We start from the raw sequence: 15,905 nt of genomic DNA, 5'->3' as shown, positions 1-15,905 counted from the left end.
AATTGGGTACAAGAAAGAGTAATATTTGCAGATTAAGTACCTTCTTTGGGACTCTGCTATATTTAAACCATCAGAGATTATTAATTTCGTTGTCAAACTGCTGATGCAAGGGTAAATATTTTCATGGGATCTGTGTAAGATCAAGTTAAGACATGGTATTTAAATTTTTTATTTTTATTTTTTTAAGTTTATTTGTTTTGAGAGAGAGAGAGAGACCGTGTGCAAATGGGGGAGGGACAGAGAGAGAGGGAGAGATTGAGAATCCCAAGCAGTCTCCGTGCTGTCAGCACAGAGCTCAATGCAGGGCTTGAACTCACAAACTGTGAGATCATGACCTGAGCCGAAATCAAGAGTTGGATGCTTAACCGACTGAGCCACCCAGGTGCCCCAAGACATGGTATTTAAAGTGTTATTATCCAGTGGCATGAGACCACTTAGACCCGGAGGAGGCAAACAGTTTAAGGGGAAAAACCATCCACTTGGAATTCTGCTGTTGGCTTTCTTTTCTCTTTTCCCTCCTCCTCCTCCTGTTCCTCCTTCTACCTCTCTCTCTCTCTTTGCTTTAACATTAGTAATAAGCAGATTTCAAATACCTAGACTACCATAATGAGGAAACACCTAAAATCAGAAATAACGCAAGACAGAAAACATGGCGGACAGAAAAGTTCAAGAGATGCATAGAGGGAAGTTCCTTTTGGAAGGGATTCTCTAGCACACTTCTTTAGCTTCTGAGCCAATGCACGGTGTTTGACATCCATGAGAAATCAAAGTGTGTGTTATTAATTAAGAAAAAGGTGGCTCGAAGGAAGCCAGATGGTTGAGGGCTGGGCCACTGGAGGGAAGACAGCCGTGTCCCTCTGACAAGGCAGGTGTGGTGTGCAGACAGATGCACCCCGGGAAGACCCAGCTTCTGCAGCCCAGCGAACGTTGCACCGGCGTGATCGCCTGGGTGCCCCCTGCGACTTAAAGTGCCAACACAGAGATTAGCTAAAGTCCTGGAGGTTACAAGTGGCTGCCTAGTTTTTGTTCACCTTTCCATTCATATAGAGCAGACAGATTAGAGACACCCTTCCGGGGGACCATCCCGCACGGTTAGAAGTGCTCTTCCAAAGTCGTGGGCAACCAGCCACGTAAGGATGATCGGGGGGCATCAGAAGCTCAGGACGTTCCCATTGTTTAAGGCTTCGGCTGTATATAAAAATAGATGAAGAGATAGTTGTAAAAAGGTCACACAAATCATGGACTCCTTGAACAGAAATGGTAGAATGTTTTAACCTAAAGATAATATACACTGGAATAATTGATGCTTTTAGCACATTACAAATAGCGATTGTTTATGGCTGAAAGCTTCTCAGGATGGGGCCTTGGACACATGACCCCTCCTCCTCCTGACTGCGTCCTGCCCCCTCCCTTTATAGGCCGGGAGGGCACCGCAGGGGCCTGGGCCCAGCCAACGCGAGGCTCTCCCAGAAGGAGCAGACCCAGCCGCCCATCTGCACATGCGGGTGCGTGTGAGGGTGGCTGAGGTCTGAGGCCATCCAGGACTTCTCCACGGCAAGCTGGGTGCAGCCTGCAGCCCAGTGAAAGAGAGCACCGCGGGGTCCTTGGGTGAAAGAGGAAAATTACTCAAGTATGTGATCCCTGCTTCTGGTGCCCAGTCCTTTCCAGAGGAAAAGAAAGGTGGGTATGCCTGTGTGTGTGTGTGTGTGTGTGTGTGTGTGAGAGAGAGAGAGAGAGAGAGAGAGAGACAGAGAGATGGACTGACAGAGACAGAGAGACATAGGGAGGGAGAAATTGTTTTCTCCTTAGGATTATGAAACACATTTTGAATGTGAATTTGAGAATAGGCTCTATAAATAATTTTTATTTTCTTTAAATTGGCCAAGTTGGAATAAACATTCCTTTGCAGTCTTGTAACCCATCTGCTAGGTGCTCGCATTAAACACTATTGATCCCCGATTGCTATCAAAGAGGGTGTGTTTACCCTCACTGTCAGGGATCTCCGGACAGAATAGCTTAATTACGCTGGTTATGTGCACAGGGGACTTGGTGATTCAGCAGGCATGGGGATCGTGTTTACCTGGGACTTCACCCTTTCACGCTGTTAATAAAACCCATGTTGCTTCGTTTCATACCAGGGGCCAGTGGCTTTGCCATTGGATTCGATGACCTTTGCAAATGACTTCACGGTGGTCTCCCCAAGGTTGGAATCTCCACACTCAACGATGAGACGGTATCCGGAGGAAGACAAGGGAATTCCCACCATTCCCAGGAAATTCTGATTGAGGTTTTTGGAGTAATCTGCCCGAATTATTGAGATGAAATTATTGAGGCTGAAGAAATGAAAACAAATTCAACTTCTATTATGTGAAAAGTCATGAGCATTTGTAAAGTGAGGCATTAGGGAGCTTACAGGCCAGGGAACCAGGTGCACGCGCCAACACACACACAACACACACGCTCATACGTACGTTCTAAATGCTGCTGGAAATAGTGCATTAACTGCTTTGTGAACACACGAGGTGGCACGATGAAATTTTCTACGGGACGAATTGGATTGGGTGGTTCTATGAGGAAATTGTAAGTCCTTTGGAACCGAGTAATATTTCTGAGACTCTCACACCCTGGTTAGCACAGAACTGACCACTCGTGGATTCCCTAATCACTCCTTGACTTGATAAACTATGAAAAGATCAAGGCTGTTGATGAGAACAAAACCGTTCTGACGCAGGGTGAAGAAAGTCTATTTTGCTTGACGCAGGAATCACAGATTTTGTGGTCCACTTCTGCCTTTCCTCTAATTTGAAACCTTTTAGCAGGATTTATGAGCACATGATGTACTTCGGGTTCATTCGTCTATGGCGTGTAGGAAAGAGCTGAGCAACCATTCTGAAAATTGTAAAATGTGTTGCATATTGGTTCGAATTGTTCAGCGCTCTTTTCTCTCTTCCCTCGGTGCTACAGCGGCTTACTGCCATCCCTATGCCATGATCCACCCAGGCACACATATATGCATATAGAGGTACCTATATACTCTTAGTTATCTGATAACAGCACAGCAAATGACCACAGACCTAGAGGCTGAAACTCATACTATCTCACCCCTTCTGTGCTTCAGCACATGGCGTGTGACTTAGCTGAGGGCTGTGTTCCAGAATGTTCACGGGCTGCAATGCCAGCATCAGCTGGGCAGGGGCTGGGGTCTCATCAGAAAACTCGAGTGGGAAGAATCTACTTCTCTGAGATCACATGGTTGGTGGGATTTGGTATCTCACAGACAGATGGACTGAGGACTTCACTTCCTCATTGGCTGTGGCCAAAAGGCACCATCAGTTTTCTGCCCTGAAGATGTGGCACAGGGTCAGGGGTTCCCCATGTAATTTTGGTCACACATACTTGGAAAATACAGAAAATTATTTTCCATATATCCTTGGTCATATAGACCAGGGAAATACTACTGTATTACTGATATACCAATGCCTTTAGCAGGGTTTGATCCCCATTCAAAACAAATCCACTGATCTTTTTCTAAAATATATTTATTTTATTTTATTGTTTATTCTTTTAGAGCGAGAGAGAGCACAAGTAGGGGAGAGGGACAGAGAGAGAATCTTAAGCAGGCTCCATGATCTGTGTGGACCCTGATGTGGGGCTCAATCCCATGACCCTGGTATCACAACCTGAGCAGAAAACAAGAGTCAGATGTTCAGCTGACTGAGCCACCCACGTGCCCCAAATCCATTGATTTTAATATATATCTCATACGTTTGGTCCTACACATTGCACATATACGTACACATATACACATATGTACACACATACATATATGTGTGCATGTCACATATAAAGCTTATTTGCAATACTTGCCTTCTCATCTCAATGAATGTTGATACAAAACTAAAATATTTTTAAAAAGAAGATTCTAGAATGAACCCTTAATTCAAAAGGATAAAGATAGCATTTTTCCTAATAATTTTTGCCAACTCTACTTATTTCATTTTCTAAAAAGTTTTTATTTAAATCCAGTTAGTTAACATAGTGTAATATTAGTTTCAGGTGTACTATTTAGTGGTTGAATGCTTTCCTACATCCCTCGGTGCTCATCACGGACAGGGGCACTCCTTAATCCCTGTCACCAATTTCACCCATCCCCACCTCCCCTGTGGCAACCACCAGTTTGTTCTCAATAGTCAAGAGCCAGTTTCTTGGTTTGCCTCTCTCTTCTTTTCCCTATGCCAACTGCACTTTATTTACACTCAAAATAACGAACCAGAATTGCATTCACCAGAGATGTTCTAATTTTTCTACTGGCATGGCTGACATAGGTCATTAACAAGAGACAGGGCTATCTGCTGTGGAGTCAATACACAAGCGCATCAGTGCTGCCCTTCATATTAAACTTCCTTTTGTTGTACCTCCAAATGCTAAATTTCTTTCTTTTCAAATACAGATTATCTGCAGTATAAGTATGAAAGTAGGAAGATAGGTGTCCACACACAGGATAAAGATAGAGGGGCAGAATCAGGTGCGAATCAACATTCTGGGAGTATAATATCTGTCTGTTATTTATTATATATATTCAGAAGTTACATACATGTGTACATATAGTAACGTATATATACAGAAAGCTTTGTATGTACATATAGTTATGTCTATATAGTGCCAATATACAGAGTAATATATGTTAATATATAATGAAGAAATGATGCAATATTTTATACATAATATAAATAAAATTATCACAATATATTTATATTATGTTATAACATATATAAATATATTTATATACAAATACATAGATATTTAATATAATAGAGTTTTTTAATATTTAGTCTGTATAATATATGAATATCTATTTTATATAAGATATGATTATACCAAATATACACATCTATGTGTATAGATACATACATATATCCATATGTATGTATACATATACATACATAATATCTTTATATTATATTTAAATGTGTTATTTTATATAGAAATATAGAAATATATTACATAGGATATACAATATTTTATATAAATCTAGTTACAATCATTTATATTATAAATATAAACACAATTTTATAACTATTTAAATATATACATACATACAATTTTATATATGTATAATGATAATATATTGCATTCTATGAACATACATATTTACCTATAGAGAGGGTTATATATAATATATGCTATATTGTATGTAACCACATATATATTACATAAGTCTATATAACATATAATGTATAACCTTATATATATTATTAAAGCTATATATAATGCATATATAATATAAATGATAAATATATGTATATTTACATAACCCTATGTATAATATATAACCCATCACTATTTTGTATATCTATATTTATATATACATTTTATGTATGAGATATATATATATATATATATATATATATAATTCTATGTAACCTAGAGAGAAGAAGTTTCATGAATATTTTTCATCATTTTCAAGTGTAGTGCATATTCTTATTTGTGAAAGGACACAGACATTGTGAAAGATTTTCATACAAAGTCTTAGGCAATAACAGTGAGAAAGTTGCTGCAAATGTCATTTAAAAATGAACTCTGGCTATTTGGGATTCAGTATTCTTGGTTTTCATACAAAAGCAATAGTTAATGGCTTTCTCATCTGCACCAAATACAGTGCAAGTCAGGAGCTGGAATACTTTTTAAAAATCAGGGCCATTTAAAAGTCATTTAGGCTAATCATGCCCAGTGATAAAATAATAACCAGGAAAGAATTTAAATCATCAGATGGAAAAGTCCATGTACAAAGTGTATCTCTGCACAGTGATGCATGTTACAATAATTAATGGGTGTTTTATGGGTTTAAAACAACAGTCAGAAGGACAAAGCTTCGGAAAGACTGGGAGCAGACTGTCTTCCATGAAGATTTAATTATTCCCATTTCTCAGATGCAAACATCGCACTAGGGGGATGCACAGCCTTCTTATTGGAAAACAGATCCTTAATACATTTCCTTGAGCTTTAGAAGCCTTATGAAACACTACTTACAAACCGAGGAGGATAAGCTAAGACAAATTGCTTGTGTCTTCTTCCAAGTAAGTGTCTATAACTATATTCACGGTAAGAAAAGGTGTGTACCTTCCACTAATGTCAGAAAACCTCTTTTCAATGATGGGCATGCATTTGAAATTCTTCTAATTTAACTTAGACTGGTCTGAAGTTACCTCTGTATCTTTGAAAGGACAAGGTTTAGGTAGCAGGTTTCGAGTACACATAAGACAGGATGGAATTTGTGAAACTTTCAGAGAGTAAATATTTTTAAGTTTTCCAGCATGCTTCTCTTATTCAATCTATGCTGTTCATCATATCATAATCTAGTTATTAGTGTAATTTGGGAATACTGCTACTTAACTATTTTGTAATTAAGTATGTTTATATTTGTTATATGAACCTCAGTTATATTTGTTGTATGTAATATATATGTCTGTCTCTCTCTCCATCCATTACATATCTCCCACCTGTCTGTCCTATGTATCTATGTATCTATCTACCTACCTACCTACCCATCCATCATCTCTCTCTCTCATCCATCCATCCATCATTCCATCCATCCATCCTCCATCCATCCATCCTATCTATCATCTATCTATCGTCTGTCATATCAAAGTTATTTCATATTCTATCCTCTCTCAAATTTATTAAATTCATGCTCTAACGTGGTCTCATAGTTGTGACCCCCCCAAAGCATTTACCATCATAATGTTGCAGAGATTTTTTGTTTCTGAGACTGTGTCGATAATGGTAACTGAATGGAAAAAATACAATAAGTAAATAAACAGATGAATAAAAATAAAGTGGGACAGTTTGTATTGTTAAGCAAAGCCACTTGATTGAAAAGAAATTTCAGGATCAGCTACTTATGGGCAAGATCATGTCTTATTTTTCCATCCTTGGTATTTTAAAAGAGTTCTTGGAATAAGCAACGGTTTCTCAGATTCATGTTCATTAAACAAATGAATAAATGTAACAACCAGAAAAACTACTTACAAACAGTCCCACCTTAATCCTGCTACCTCTGAATTACATATCATTTCCCCCCTTCATTGTGAGGCTATCATGATGGTTTCAACTTCCTCATCAGGAATCCCACTCGCGAATCTGCCTAAATATTCATTTGAAGCCTGTCCAATAATCTGTTGATTCCAAACTGCAGTACTGCTCCGCCGTCCTCCCCCTCTCCACTAAAATCTCTGCAATGTCTGCATCTCTTCACACAGTTGACTTCTGCCCCTGCCTTTTGCAGTTTGAACCTCCTCCCTTGAATTCCATGTGGCACCTTGGTAGTTCTGGCAATTGTTTGGTTTATATTCCACTGGATTTTCTACATGGATAGTCATCAATATTTAAATACAGGTTAATTCTCCTTTCCTCTCTTTTACGCCAGAATTTTAAGTATCCTATGCATGGAGTTTGCCGTCAGATCTGTTGACCCTACTCTAAGCTTCCTCTCGTTGTCAGATCTCAGTCTTCCAAGATCCATGGTGTCAGTGCCAATTCCATTGACGTTACCTGTCAGCATTCAAGTCAAAGTCTTCATTTTTCTTCCCACTCACTTCTTTTGGTTTTGCATGTTATCGGTTATCTTGAGTTTCCATCTTGCAACATCAAGGCAATCTTCTATACGCTTCCTGTCTGAGGTCCCAGCCCACTTTTTAACCAATTTCTTGGATTCGAGTCTTGTACGATTATTCTACCCATTTCGTATTTTTAATTTTTACTATTACCTTAGTTTATGAATGCCGCAATAGCTTACTAACTGTGCTCTCCTGTTCTAGAATGTCCCTTGCGATAAGCCATCCCTAAAATGAAGCGTGGCCCTAAAATACTTCAGGGTAACTCCCTGAAAGTGAATCTGTGCCTCTCATGTTCAAAGTCAGCCATGATTCCCGTCATCTGATTGTCTGTGAGCCATATCTCATCATCGTCATGCATGCTGTGAACCAACCATTAAAATCACCACCATGAGTATGTTCATGGTTTAAGGGCTTCTTACCAAAGAGTCACTTAGCAAGGTGTCCCTAACAGTGCTAACTGTGCTAGAGCCTAACTCAAGACCTGCTAAATTTGGATCCTTGGTGCTGAGTTCCTAGAGCATGGAACCAGCTAACAAGGTGGTCCTTAGCCACCTTGAACTTTCAGAACCTTTGTCTACGCCCTCTCCAATTTCTCCCTTCTAGACGTTGTTCTCTTGGAATGATTCTCATCTCTGCTCTCCAATTCCCCATGAAAACCTTATTTATGTATGAGAGATTTTCTCATTTTTCCCTTCAGGAAGTATGCTATGCCTCTCTTATGCTTCTAGGACAGCATATACCGTATATTACCTTAGATTTACTGATTTATCACCCTCTCACATTTAAGCCTCTTCTATATTATGTATATTTATATCTCTAATAGTGTGTGGCAGTTAACCAAATAGTATACATTACTATTACACTAATAATTATTGTTCTACTTAATCATATTTCTGTTTGGTTTTAACCCTTGTGTTAGTGGAGTCATGAGTCCGTATTCCCAGTGGCCTGCCTGGTTAGCCATACTGCATTTAGGGTTGATTGTGTCAACGCCACAGGAACATGAACGAGAACGTGGGTTGATGGACACAGGACGGAATTATCATTAAGAGCACGGCTACAGTACAGATAAATCTCAGTTTCTTTCAAGTTCTCTGTATCAAAACCGAGTTCCTGTCAATGGGTCCTTTTTTGTACGCCATTGTTTGATATCTTTTCATGTTTCCCCATCTCACCATATTGCATAATTAGATTTTTAGTGGGAGCATAAAGAATTATACTCGTATCTGTCCAAGAATTCCGGGTTTAAACCTATGTAACTCCTCAACCATTTTTCAATCTGTTTCTCACCAACAGGGATTAGAAATGGTTGTGTTTGGTTCTTCCTTCCTCTTCTTCTTCTTCTTTACTGCTTCGTCTTCTTCTTCTTTTTTTAATTTAATGCTTATTATTTTGAGAGAGAGAGAGACAGAGAGACGAGCGTGAGTGGGGTTGGGGGGGGGCAGAGAGAGAGGGAGACACAGAATCCAGAAGCAGCCTCCAGGCTCTGAACTGTCAGCACAGAACTAATACTGGGTTCGAACTCACCAACCACAAGATCATACCTGAACTCAAAGTTGTTTGCTTGCCTGGCCACCCAGGCACACCTGTTTCTTCCTCTTCTGACCTAGTCTCGTGTGATTAGATTAGAGAAAATTATAAAAATCAGACCATTATACAGTTACTTTGTATTAAAATAAGTACTCTGTCTGCTTAAGTATTTTTTGGGGGGAGGGACCTGAGCTTTTTTTTTTTTTTTTTAAAAGCTCCAGTAAGATTGTTCAAATGGAAATGAAAATGTGCTGGCCTGCCCCTCCACATAACATATCTCAGTGAAACAGGTCTGCTCTCAACCAATTGGTCCCACACGAGACAAACAGGAGAGGTTACCCATGGAATCCAATCACCACCCTCTCCAGAGTTCACGTTCGTATAGCTGCGCTTAAGGAATTTAGAGATTGGACCGTTTGGGGCGCTGGGTGTTGCAGTCAGTCATGGGGCCCTGACCTTCCCCCTTGAATTTGGCTCTGGTCATGATCGCAGGGTTCATGAGATGAGAAATGACCTATTTTCCCCAGATCATTGGCGGTTTCCCTTTCTCTCTCTTCCTTCTCCTCCTCCCTCTCTCTGTGTCTGCAGCACATGGTCTCCATTATTCAGTTTTGTCCATTGTCCATATTGCCACACTGTGGTTGCCTAAAACGTAAATCTGATGATTTCCCCCCTACCGTGGGCTTACAATATGTTAAAGCCAATTGATAAATTGGCTGCCACCTGTACAGCATGGCATTCCAGATCCTCCATAAACATGTCTCGGAACACTTCTTCACCCCTGTGTCTCACCCCCCTTCTTTGCATACTCTGTGAGCTGCTCATACCAAACCTTCTGTGTTTCCAACCCACACAGCTCTTTTCTCAATGCCGCACATGAATGCAACTTCTCTTGTGAAGGCCGTTCCTTCATCATTTCCACCTCTGTGGATCCCTATGACTTCACATGTCACGGGACTTTTCCCACACCTTCTTATCATTTTCTTGTCTTACATTATTGGCTGTCTTATCCAGTAGACCATAGGTTTCTTCAAAAATAAGTGGCTGTGACTTACACACGAATGCATGTTTGGTGCTTAGGACCATGCCTGTGCTCAACAAATATTTGAATTTATCAGTCAATCAATCAATCATACATTCTTGGCAAAGCAAATGATCTTCTGGCCTGCTGCAAACTATTGTTTTCAAGTAGAGGGTCTTTTCTAAGCCCACCTTGCGGAGATCCATGTATCTACACCCTATTTTTGTACTGATATCTATATGGTCAGTGAATTCGGGGAGAAGCTATATTTATTAGCAATACTATTATGTTACTGGATCTTAAATATCTATTCAATAACAGATGAAAAATATATTTGTCTAAAACATGTTCATCTATTATTGATGTAATAAATATAATATTTATTTTACAATAATAAATATTTATATAACAAACACATCATATTTTATAATAATATAATATTTATATCATCCCGTGATCTTCATTCCTCTCCCCTCCTATCTCCTCTTTTCTCTCATCCCTCTCTTCTCTCATCCCTCCTCTTCTCTCTTCTCCCCTCCTCCCTCTCGTCTATTCCTCTTTCTATCATTCATATAATACGATATATTTAAATATGACATACCTTTAATCTATCTATTTATATATTTGTATACATCTTTTTGGTAAAAGGTGTTTTCAAACACATTCTCTCACTGATCATCCCCAAAAACCCACAAAAAGAGTGTTTTTAAATCACACCGTTCAACAGATTGGTCTCTAAGATTCACGAGAACATAACAGAACTTTGCAGCAAGTCCAAAGCTAGCAAGGGTAGACCCCTTGACATGAAAGCAAGTCCCCTGACTCAGTGTACCCTCACCTTCCCGTCTTTTGACATATCCCAATGAGGTCTTGGTCTCAAAGCTTGTGGGAGGAATCTCTATATGCACACAGCAAATACCTACTGCAGGTTGGAATGCCTAAGTTTGCCCGCTAAGTGCAGAGGATGTCCTATGGACAGGGGACATTATCTTTCTCTTCGATAAATAAATTCGTAGGCCTGTGAACTAATTTTTAAGAAAAAGCAAGCATTTCTTAGGGCTTCTTGCGTGTTGAGTCCTGTGTTTACCCAGCTCGTATCATCATGATATAAGGAAGTGGTTACTTTTCTCTTCCCCATTTTATAGATGCAGAGACAGAGACCGAACATTTAAATGGACACCTAAGGTCATATGCAACCTGCATTCAAGCAGTGTAGTTTGAGAATCTCTCATATTGCCACAGCAGTATACATTGTCCCCGGGGTTTATCACTTAGGGACTTCATACGTTGCCCATGGAAAGCCAGTGGTAAATAACAGGTCGTATCACCAAACTTGAAGCTGGCTGGGAAAGATAAAACTCCCGGGCCCTGAAAGTGAAGACGAGTATTTAAAAACAGCTAGCCAAATCCTAGCAACATCCCCGTTATCTGGTATTCATCGAAACCATTACTGTGTCAGAGAAGAAACACACAAAACGTCTGGACCCATCACCTGGGCATAAAGGAGACTCTGTCCTTTACAGACCTTCATTGTAATTTTACTGCCCCCCCCCCCAAAAGATACCGTTCCCTGCCAATATAACCACAGTAACATAACGTACAGTAACACATTTGTCAGCCTGACCACGAGGGAATAGCTGCACATGGGTGGCACTCTTTGCAGAGCAAAGCCTCAAAGAGTTAAAGATGTTTGCAAATACTGTAGCGTGTGTGGTGTGGACGATGGTGCAAAGGGGGGAGGTGGGGGGGGGGAGCAGAGCAGGCAGAGAGCAAGCTTTGCTGCGCGCTCGCGGTCCTGGCATGGTGGCCCAGTGTGGCGCGCTCACCTGTTTCGCCACCCTGGCCCCGGGAATGTCTGTTACAGTTGCTTTGCGCCGAGATTAGCTGCTCTTTGCATTTCCTTGCAGCTGTGGATGTGGTTTCTGTAGTGATGGGACCGAGTGCGGAGATCTATTGGCTGCTGGCTTTGTAAATTTCATTCAGTTTGGTCCAATAGCAGAGGGGGATCGGGGAGACATCGGGAGCTCTCGCTTCAATCTCCCTTTTCCTTGCAGACCCGTCTGTGTCTCTCAGCACAGAGCTCTTATTCAGACCTCGCCGTGCCCTTCCTGCTCCCACTGTCTTGCTTTCTCTTCCTGACGATTTTAGGGCACAAACAACGAATTTCCTCCAAGCGGCCGGCCTCGGTGGTCCCCGCATTCCTTTGGATGAGCACATCTAGTTGGGAATTGGACAAAGCCCAGGCTCCTGGACTCGCACACAGCCTCCTGAATCCTACCCTCGGTCAGGATTCCCTAGAAAAATCTGGATGTGTGAAAAAGAACACTCAGAGCCGGTGCAGATTTTTCCACGGCTAAAGGTAGGTGCCGTTTTCAGATGTGTCTCTGGGTTATTTATTTGTAAAGCCTTTGAAACATTTGGACCTGTGTGTGCTTCCCCAGCAAAAGAGGACGCTAAGCCTCCTGGAAAACACTCGAGCTGCGTTCCCATCTGACATTTTTTTTTTTAAATTATTATTGCATTTTATTTTGAGAATTCGGACAGGACTTTCAGCCATCTGCCGCTCCATTTCCTTATAGGTGTGGGTGGGACTGGGGACATGTATGTGTGGCGTGTCCTGTAGAAGCTTCATGCACATTTCCACAGAAACATTTGCTTTTTTTTCCCCTGTTGACTTAAAAAAAAAAAAAAATTGGGACCACCGTGGTTTGAAAGAATTTTGCTGCAATCAGCTATTTGAACGGCGCTGGGGCCGTGTGTGATGTGTTTACAAAGTAGCGTTGTCTTACATACAAATAAACACAAGAGTGTGGCGAGGACAGGAGGGGAAAAAAATATATCTGCAGTAGAGGCTGAGCAGGAGCAAAGCGTCAGCTCCCTGCAAACCGGGACCGGAGATGAAGACAGGAATACTTCTGGAGACTGAGCAACCGCGAGCTTTTTTTTTTTTTTCCTCCTTCTTTAAGGAAACTGTCAGCTACCACCCTCCTGGGGTGCTTTTTTTGGGTTAACCAGAGAGAAAAAAGGAAAACAGGCTTGGCTGGGGTTGCATTAAGCGGGTTTTTGTCGTTGTTGTTGCTTTTGTTTTTTTTTTTTTTTTTTTTGTTTTTTTTTTTTTTTCTCCTTCCTCTCTGCTGGCCTCGTAGAACATGACGGCTGTTGTGATGCACGAAATAACGCACGTGATTGATTAGGACCTGGCTGGGCTTTGCTGGGGAGCGACCCGGGCGCGCCGGAGACCCCGGCTGGACACTCCAATGACGGTAGCTTCGAGCTGTTTCTGCAAAGCTGGGGAGCGGGCTCCGTGCCCCCCTTCTCCCGTGCGTGTGGGTAGGGGGGAGGCGAGCGGCGGAAAGCGGGGGGGGGGGGTGGTGTTTTTGCTGCTTCGGGAGCCTCTGGGTCTGGCCTGGACCTTTCCGGGGGCCACTGAGCGGACGCCCGGGCACCAGCCCCGCGCTGCCCGCTGGTCTGCAGGACCACAAAAGTTGGTGGCTGCGGGGACGGGCGCCGGGCGCCCCAGCCCGGGTCTCAGGGGACGCAGACCCCAGTCGGTTCCCGGGAGCAGAGCCCGCGGGACGCACGGCCGGCCGGTGCCCCGGTCTGGGGTGGGGGCAGGGGTCTGGGGAGTCGATGGGGATCTGTGCAGCACCCCGATAGCCTCGGGCAACCTGGCGAGGAACCCCCATCTCAACGCTCTCGGCCGTCCCGCGCTGCGAATTCCCTCCCGGCCCCCGCTTTCGCGGTCCATTGGTGCCCCCCGCTCACCCCCAACCCCGCGCGGCTCGGCCTGGCCCCCCCACCCCCCCCCCCCGTCCCGCCCCAGTGGGCCAAGCAGGTCGTGGAGATCCGGCCACCCGCTGCTGGAGGCGGGGGCTGGTGGGGGGGGAGCACCACAGGGGGGTGGCCCCCCGGAGCGAGCCGCTGAACTTGAGTCCCGCCCCCTCCCCAAGGCCTCCGCGGCGCCCCCAGCCTGCGCCTGCACCCGCGTGGCCCGACCTGCGGAAGTGCGGGCGGGGGGTGGGGAGCGGGGGGAGGTGTCGCTCGGCCGCAGACCCTGCGGGGGCTCGGGAGTGGGGGGCGGTGGTGGCTGCGCGCCGAGGGCCCGAGGTCCCCGCCCCCGCTCCCGACCCCCGGGCCGTCCCCTCCCCCCGCCCTGCCGCGGCTCCCGCGGCCCCCGGTGGTGGCGGCGGCGGCGGCGGCGGCGGGGGGTGGCGCGCAAGCCGGGAGTCCAGGGCGCGGGTGTCTGTGCGCGCGGGGAGCGGGGCCCCGTGCGGCGCGCAGCCCTGGGCCCGGGCGCACCATTCCGCCGCCTGCTCGCCGCCAGACGCGGCGCCCTTTCTGCCCGGGGCGGGGGCGCGCCGAGCCCCGCACCCCTCCCCCCAGGCCCGCGGGGCCCACCTGGGAGCGCGCGTCCCGCCCGGAGGGCGCGGGGCGAGGACGTCCTCCGCAGCCCTCCCGCCCCTTCCCCAGCGCCTTGCTTTTTTACATTTATTTATTTTTTTAAATTTTGGCTGACTGCTTCTTCTGAACCGACCGGCAGGTGCGGGCCTCTTTCTACTTATTTTCCGAGGCACTGGGCTGCTGTTGAGGGGCTGGCGAGGGGAGGGGGCGCAGCAGGCAAGCGCCGGGGACCCGGGGGCGGCGGGGGCCGCGTGCGTCCAGGTTGCAGCTCCGGCCTGCGCCGGGTGAGCGCGCGGACTGGATTAACCCCCCTGCGCCGGCGAGTTTGGGCCCGAGCGAGCACCGCGGATCCCCATGTCTCATTTGCACCCAACTTAAGAAATTTGGGGTGAGGGCTGCCGGGTGGGGGGCTGTTGAACCCAGCAGGTGCTGTTCTTGCCAGCGCAATCCACAAGGTGGTGGTATGGATTCTTCTTTTCATTGGATTTGATTTTTTTTTTTTTTTCGCTTCTTATTTGGTCAGTTGATGGTGGTGGTGGTGGGGGGGGGACGGTTTTCTGTGCTCATATCTTATGCTTTTTGAAAGGATCCAGCGCTGGCCAGGCGTCGACATCAAGGGCGCGTCGCATTAACAGTTTCCTGGGGAGAGGTGGGGCGAGCGAGGTCCCTGCCCAGAGTCAGCACTTTACCAGAATTTGAGGGGACGCAGGGAAGGGGGGGGAAAAAAGGCAACCAAAAAGCAGAAAAAAGCAAAGAAAAAGTTTAGGGAGACCTACTTAGGGTGGTGCAGAATTTGCAGCTGGTGTGGGCGTCCTGCAGACAGCATCCGAGTGCCCGCTGAAGACCTTTGTGGGTAGGTAGTATTCCTCAGCCAGACATTAAAGGACCAGGCTATATAGAAGGATCTGACTTTCCGTCAGAACAAAGCAACATCAGCCGCTGACAGAGCTCCCCGGTTGGAAGGGAGAGGCTTACCGGTTTCCTAGAGGGTGGCTGAGCCCAGAGAAACGAGCACACTGCACCGAAATCTGCACTTTCCCGGGGGCGGTGAGGAGCCTGGAGAGAGACTGCGTGCCTTTCGTCTGTGCACAGAGGTGAACAGCGATTGTGAAAACCTCAGCATAGACTTCCCTAGGTAGATGGGGCGTAGGAGGGTCGCGGAATTGGCACATGGTTCCATGCGTCCCTTATTTCCAGAAAAAAAAATTTTTTTTCGTTTTCTTTTGGTATCTGTCCCCCTATCGAGAAGGTAACAATTTCATCGAGGGCTCTCCAACTATATATTTTTTCAGATTGGACTTTCAGTATGGTATTCCCCAAGGAAATGCAGTATATCT

General features: G+C 44.7%; 1 protein-coding gene across 1 annotated transcript in view; it reads left to right on the top strand.

The window, feature by feature from the left end:
* The first annotated feature begins 12,176 nt into the window (after positions 1 to 12,176).
* NLGN4X (neuroligin 4 X-linked) overlaps positions 12,177 to 15,905 on the top strand; it is a 314,198-nt gene continuing 310,469 nt past the window's right edge. The window contains exon 1 of the mRNA XM_030306029.1: positions 12,177 to 12,526. The gene's annotated coding sequence lies outside the window, so the exon portion shown is untranslated. The remainder of the gene's footprint in view (positions 12,527 to 15,905) is intronic.

This window comes from Lynx canadensis, chromosome X (assembly GCF_007474595.2).
Source record: "Lynx canadensis isolate LIC74 chromosome X, mLynCan4.pri.v2, whole genome shotgun sequence".
Lineage (NCBI taxonomy): Eukaryota > Metazoa > Chordata > Mammalia > Carnivora > Felidae > Lynx > Lynx canadensis.
The sequence above is the reverse complement of the archived record's forward strand: the minus strand, read 5'-3'. Positions and strand labels throughout refer to the sequence as shown.